General features: G+C 44.3%; 1 protein-coding gene across 1 annotated transcript in view; it reads left to right on the top strand.

The window, feature by feature from the left end:
• ACTR3B (actin related protein 3B) overlaps positions 1 to 3,636 on the top strand; it is a 1,022,089-nt gene extending 1,018,453 nt beyond the window's left edge. Inside the window, exon 7 of the mRNA XM_032762298.2 lies at positions 3,281 to 3,636. The gene's annotated coding sequence lies outside the window, so the exon portion shown is untranslated. The remainder of the gene's footprint in view (positions 1 to 3,280) is intronic.
• The last annotated feature ends 3,210 nt before the right edge of the window (positions 3,637 to 6,846 follow it).

Consider the following 6,846-nt stretch of genomic DNA (forward strand, 5'->3'; position numbering starts at 1 on the left):
GGCTGGATAGGAAATTCTGGGTTGAAAATTCTTTTCTTTAAGAATGTTGAATATCGGCCCCCACTCTCTTCTGGCTTGTAGAGTTTCTGCCGAGAGATCAGCTGTTAGTCTGATGGGCTTCCCTTTGTGGGTAACCCGACCTTTCTCTCTGGCTGCCCTTAACATTTTTTCCTTCATTTCAACTTTGGTGAATCTGACAATTATGTGTCTTGGGGTTGCTCTTCTCGAGGAGTATCTTTGTGGCGTTCTCTGTATTTCCTGAATCTGAATGTTGGCCTGCCTTGCTAGATTGGGGAAGTTCTCCTGGATAATATCTTGCAGAGTGTTTTCCAACTTGGTTCCATTCTCCCCATCATTTTCAGGTACACCAATCAGACGTAGGTTTGGTCTTTTCACATAGTCCCAAATTTCTTGGAGGCTTTGTTCATTTCTTTTTATTCTTTTTTCTCTAAACTTCCCTTCTCGCTTCATTTCATTCATTTCATCTTCCATCAGCAATACCCTTTCTTCCAGTTGATTGCATCTGCTACTGAGGCTTCTGCAATCTTCGCGTAGTTCTCGAAACTTGGCTTTCAGCTCCATCAGCTCCTTTAAGCCCTTCTTTCTATTGGTTATTCTAGTTATCCATTCGTCTAATTTTTTTTCAAAGTTTTTAACTTCTTTGCTATTGTTTTGAATTTCCTCCCGTAGCTCGGAGTAGTTTGATCGTCTGAAGCCTTCTTCTCTCAACTCATCAAAGTCATCCTCCATCCAGCTTTGTTCCGTTGCTGGTGAGGAACTGCGCTCCTTTGGAGGAGGAGAGGTGCTCTGCTTTTTAGAGTTTCCAGTTTTTCTGCTCTGTTTTTTACCCCATCTTTGTGGTTTTATCTACTTTTGGTCCTTGATGATGGTGATGTACAGATGGGTTTTTGGTGTGGATGTCCTTTCTGTTTGTTAGTTTTCCTTCTACCAGACAGGACCCTCAGCTGCGGGTCTGTTGGAGTTTACTAGAGGTCCACTCCAGACCCTGTTTGTCTGGGTGTCAGCAGTGGTGGCTGCAGAACAGCGGATTTTCGTGAGACCACAAATTCAGCTGTCTGATAGTTCCTTTGGAAGTTTTGTCTCAGAGGAGTACCTGGCCGAATGAGGTGTCAGTCTGTCCCTACTGGGGGGGGGGTGCCTCCCAGTTAGGCTGCTCAGGGGTGAGGGACCCACTTTAGGAGGCAGTCTGTCCGTTCTCAGATCTCCAGCTGCGTGCTGGGAGAACCACTACTCTCTTCAAAGCTGTCAGCCAGACAGGGACATTTAAGTCTGTGGAGGTTCCTGCTGAGTTTTTGTTTGTCTGTGCCCTGCCCCCAGAGGTGGAGCCTACAGAGGCAGGCAGGCCTCCTTGAGCTGTGGTTGGCTCCACCCAGTTCGAGCTTCCTGGCTGCTTTGTTTACCTAAGCAAGCCTGGGCAATGGCGGGTGCCCCTCCCCCAGCCTCGCTGCCGCCTTGCAGCTTGATCTCAGACTGCTGTGCTAGCAATCAGCGAGACTCAGTGGGCATAGGACCCTCCGAGCCAGGTGTGGGACACAATCTCCTAGTGTGCCATTTTCCAGGCCTGCTGGAAAAGCGCAGTATTAGGGTGGGACTGACCCGATATTCCAGGTGCCGTCTGTTACCCCTTTCTCTGACCAGGAAAGGGAACTCCCTGACCCCTTGCGCTTCCCGAGTGAGGCAATGCCTCACCCTGCTTCGGCTGGCGCACAGTGCGCCGCACCAACTGTCCTGCACCCACTGTTTGGCACCCCCTAGTGAGATGAAACCGGTACCTCAAGCAGAAATGCAGAAATCACCCGTCTTCTGTGTCGCTGGGGCTGGGAGCTGGAGACCAGAGCTGTTCCTATTCGGCCATCTTGGCTCCACCCCTATGATTTTCATTTTTAATTCTAGGCTCTACTTTTGCTGAAATTTTCTGTTTTTTTTCATTTGTTTCAAGAGAACCCATAATTGCTTATTGAAGCATTTTTATGACAATTACTCTAAAATTCTTTGCAAATAATTCCAACACCTTGTGTCATCTTTATGTTGGAGTCTCAACTGACTCTTCATTCATTTGTGATTTTTCTAGTTCTTGCTATGATGGGCGATTTTTTATTGTATTCTGGAATTTTGATAAGATTGTGAATCCTATTTACTTTGTTTTTTGTTTTTTTTTTTGAGATGGAATCTAGCTCTGTCTCCAGACTGGAGTGCAGTGGCGTGATCTCAGCTCACTGCAACCTCCGCCTCCTGGGTTCAACCAATTCTCCTGCCACAGCCTCCCAAGTAGCTGGGATTGCAAGCGTGCGCCACTATGCCTGGCTCATTTTTTGTATTTTTAGTAGAGATGGGGTTTCACCATGTTGGCCAGGATGTTCTCGATCTCTTGATCTCATGGTCTGCCCACCTCAGCCTCCCAAAGTGTTGGGATTACAGGCATGAGCCACCACACCTGGCCTACTCTTTTTTTTTTTTTTTTTTTTAATAGCCAGCTTCTCTGTTGAGATGTAGCACCAAGGCTGTGTATCTGTTCAGTCTCCTTTGGGCCCAGGGCCAGTACAGGAGGGAAGGGAGAGCAGAACGTGGACCACTCTACCTTGTGTTGCCTCATTCTGTCTCATCATTGCCTAATGGAAGTGGGCTTACACTGCATCCTGCTGACACCACAGATAAACTGGAGCCCATGGCCTGCTTCCCCGGGACGGGAGCTAGGGTGGAAAATCAGCTTCCAGCTTGGCCCTGCTGAAACCCTGGCAGGGGCAGGTTCCATTGTAGTTTGGCTGGAATCGAGCAGGTATTGTCAACAGCATCTTCTATTGTTGGAGTACCTTTGCCCCAGATCCTGAGATGGTGTAATTTTTAAAGAAAAGAGCTTCAATCGGCTCACAAGCCTGAAGGCTGTACAAGCATGGTGCTCAGCTTCTGGGGAGGCCTCAGGGAGCTTTTACTCACAGAAGAAGGTGAAGTGGGAGCAGGCACTTCACAGGGCAAAAGCAAGAGCAAAAGAGTGGGAGGCAGGTGCCGCACACTTCTACATGACCAGATCTCTTGTGAACGCAGAGCTCACTCATCACCAAGGAGATGGCCTACGCCCTCCATGAGGAATGCGCTCCCATGATATAAACACCCCCACCAGGCCCCGCCTCCAAGAGTGGGGATTACAATTCAACACGAGATTTGGTGGGGGCATATCCAAACTACATTAACCTTAAATTATGAACATGGCAAACTAAATAATCTACTTTCTTTCTTTTCCTGTTTTATGTCTGTTTTTCAGATTTCCAAGGCCAGCAATGTTCTCTTCCTCTCCCTTTTCTTTGTATAAAAACTCATTCTCAAGAAAAACTCTCATATCAATTGTTTACATGTCACTATGGCTAAGACACTAAAAGCCCTCTCCCTGCAAAACTAGTGGCAAAGCTCTCTAGAGAACCACAAACTGTTGCATCCTTACTACGTGGGGCAGCAGCAAGCCCAGGTGAAGATGTGAATGTTCTTAGAGAAAGTATTAATAACGTACCGACACTTACACCTGGGTGAATAATTTCATCAAATCTCCTAACTCACACTTGCACAAACTTCATCTGGAGAGAGAGGGAAAGTTGTGCAAGAAAAAAATGGGTACTGAGGTCACTGTTTGTTTTTCTCAGGAGTGGAAGGAGATTAACCAAGGTGGCAATAAGCAAAATTACTTGCTGTTTTAAAACTAAATGACAACCCTACAGGTTATTAACAATGCCAAAGTTGCAGGGCATGGTGGCTCATGCCTGTAATCCCAGCACTTTAGGAGGCCAAGGTGGGCGGATCATCTGAGGTCAGGAGTTCAAGGCCAGCCTGACCAACATGGAGAAACCCCATCTCTACTGAAAATACAAAAAAAAATTAGCCAGGTGTGGCGGTGCATACCTGTAACCCCAGCTACTCAGGAGGCTGAGGCAGGAGAATTGCTTGAACCCAGGAGGTGGAGGTTGCGGGGAGCCGAGATCATGCCATTGTACTCCAGCCTGGGCAGCAAGAGTGAAACTCAGTCTCAAAACAAAACAAAACAAAAAGCCAAAGTGGAAAAGCAAAAATTTTGTGGTGTTTGCATTCAATTATTATGCTTTAATTCAACCATTCATAATTTCTAGGGAACATTAATTTTATTGCAATCCCAGGTAAATTTAGGATAATTTAATAATCATTGGTGTTCGATTCATCTACTTGTCTTTAAAATTCACATACATTTTTTAAAAGATGACATCCTTTAAAAATATTATATTCAGTGAATTTTCAGTATTGTTTTAAATATTATCATAGACAGTTGTTATTGGAAATGACAGTTCACCATTGCAAATCAATGCAGTGGCTACAAGTCCCCCGTGTCACAAAAATAGATGGGGTAGCTCTGACAGCATGCATCCTTATGCCCTGTTCTATTAATAATGCACTGCGCCCCATCAGGGTCTGCAGCTATATCATTACTCACAGAGACAGTTCTGCCTTTGGCTTTCCCTGGTCCTCCATGGCTAGGAACACTATTTAACAGGGTTTTGCAGAATTCACTGGGTGGTTAGTCTTAGAAAACCCAGGGCAGAAACACACAGCCAACTATCTCCCAAGTGCTTGTGCTTGAACTTTCAGAACATAAGAAAATTGTGTCGAAGCTGAATCTGCAAATACAAATGGAGAGTGAAACTGGTTCTATAGAATCCAACTGACACACTCTTTCCTCCTGTTAAGAATTACTGGCTATTGAACCAATTCCTGCCTATTAACCATGAGGTGAAGTCCAAGATCCACAATCAAGCATTCAAAGATCCAACCTGATTTTTCTCTGCACAACTGTTTTACTAGGAGTAAGACTGACTTGCCTGGTTTACCAAGACAAGCTGTGAGAATTCTTCCCACTTACCTTTACTGAGTCAATGTGGACAGTTTGAAATAACTTAAACCATTCTTCTTACATTTCTAAATCCTACACAAGCCTCAAAACAAAATCCAAGTCACTTTTCCTCTGTAGGGTCTTCACTGAGCCCCCCAGCAGGCATTCGTCTTGCTATCTCCTGTGCGAATAGCTCTGAAGGTCTGTATTGCAAATATGACAGTCAACACACCAGCTAAGGTAGAACAAAAAGTGGCATTATCAAGCTGAAAAAAGCCCGAACCCAAATGAAAGATTCTTATTGTGGGAGCAATTGCTCACACTCACCAATAGCTGCTTGTTTCCTTCTTGGGCACACAGAAATTACAATTTCCAACTTTCCTACAGTTGGATAGAGCCATGTGAGTAATTCCAGCCAGGGGACCCTGAATAGAGATGAAAATCCCCTCCACAGTGGAGCAAAATCCCCTGAGTGGCCCTCTGGCCTTCTGTTCTCCAGCTGTGCTAACCTGGAAGCCACACATTGAGATGACAGAGCAGCAAAGTGGAGACAGGCCATGTCTCTGAGTCACCATGTGACCCACAGGATATTTTGAGTAACTTAAAATACAAATCTTTGTCATAATAAACCACAGATATTTCAGCAAAGATTTGCAACCATAGCATAAGGTAACCTATCATGGCTAATGCTCCTAGGTTCTCAACCTGTATCCACCAGTAACCAGGTAGCTTGGGCAAATTATCTTCTATGCAACCTCTGGTTGATAATGAATTCCTTTTATAAGTAAGAAAATGAGCTGGAACCCAAACCCGTACAGAGGAAATCTGAATGAAGTGGGAAGGGTAAGACGCAAAGTAAGTGGTGACTTCACTCATTGTTGAAAGAGGGCAATTGCTACTCAGTTATCACTGTTGCTTACATGAAGAAATCCAGTTTTAATATAACCACATCTTGCCATTTCTCAAGGGAAGTCATGTACTATCTGTGTATCTGTTCTTCATATAGCTCCATCAATATTCTCCTCTTAAAATCTTGGAGACTGTGCAGGATATTTTCCAAATGTCCCTCCTGATCCAGCCTGCAGTCTTCTCTACCCTGGTTTGGGCATCTGGAGCCAGACCTGTATGTACTGCATCAGCAGGTTCTCTTGCCTTCTCTTTCTGCATGGGTTCCACCACCATGAGGTCCTGGTGGGAGATCAGAAGCTGGGAGGAGCGGAGGCAGGAGAGGCACTTCATAATTCCTCTCAGGCAGCCCTCTCTGGCTCTCTCTAGGTTTGGGCAACTGCTCTTTCCACTCACATATTCAGACTGAGGTGTGGAAAAGCCTCCCAAATGGCATTAGCTCCGGAGTGATGCACCTTCCATATCCTTTTATTTTCATTATTTCTCCTCCTTTGAAGAAGTTGAGTATTTTTGCTAGAACATTGACTAACAGGAACTAATCAATTATTTTTAAATTAAAAAAAACTGAATGAATCAAACGTTCAACAAAGGCTACACCCACAGACTGAATGACCACTAAGTTATTTTACAGTTCAACAAATCTATGGAGATGTATCAATGAATGGGGTATTATATTCTAACATTTCTAAGGCTATATTGAATAGTGAATGACTACATTGCCTACAAGAATACAATGAGATTACTAAACCAACACTCAGTACTAAACATTTGTCCTACACTCAGAGGTAGGCACCAGGTTCTGGTGTCAATGTATGATATGCCTGTCTCTAAATAAACATTTTATCAGATAACAGTCTTTGAAAGTCCCAGTGCAACAGTAAGTACAGTCTGGCCTCTGTATCCATGGGTTCTGAATTCGTGGATTCAACCAACCACAGATCAAACAATATGTTAAAAAACAAGTATGGTTGTATCTGTACTGAACGTGCACAGACTTTTCTGTATTTCCCTAAACAATCCAGTGTAACAGCTATTTCCATAGCATTTACATTGTATTAGATATTATAGGTAAT

This window comes from Hylobates moloch, unplaced genomic scaffold, assembly GCF_009828535.3.
Source record: "Hylobates moloch isolate HMO894 unplaced genomic scaffold, HMol_V3 SCAFFOLD_1, whole genome shotgun sequence".
NCBI classification, from domain to species: domain Eukaryota; kingdom Metazoa; phylum Chordata; class Mammalia; order Primates; family Hylobatidae; genus Hylobates; species Hylobates moloch.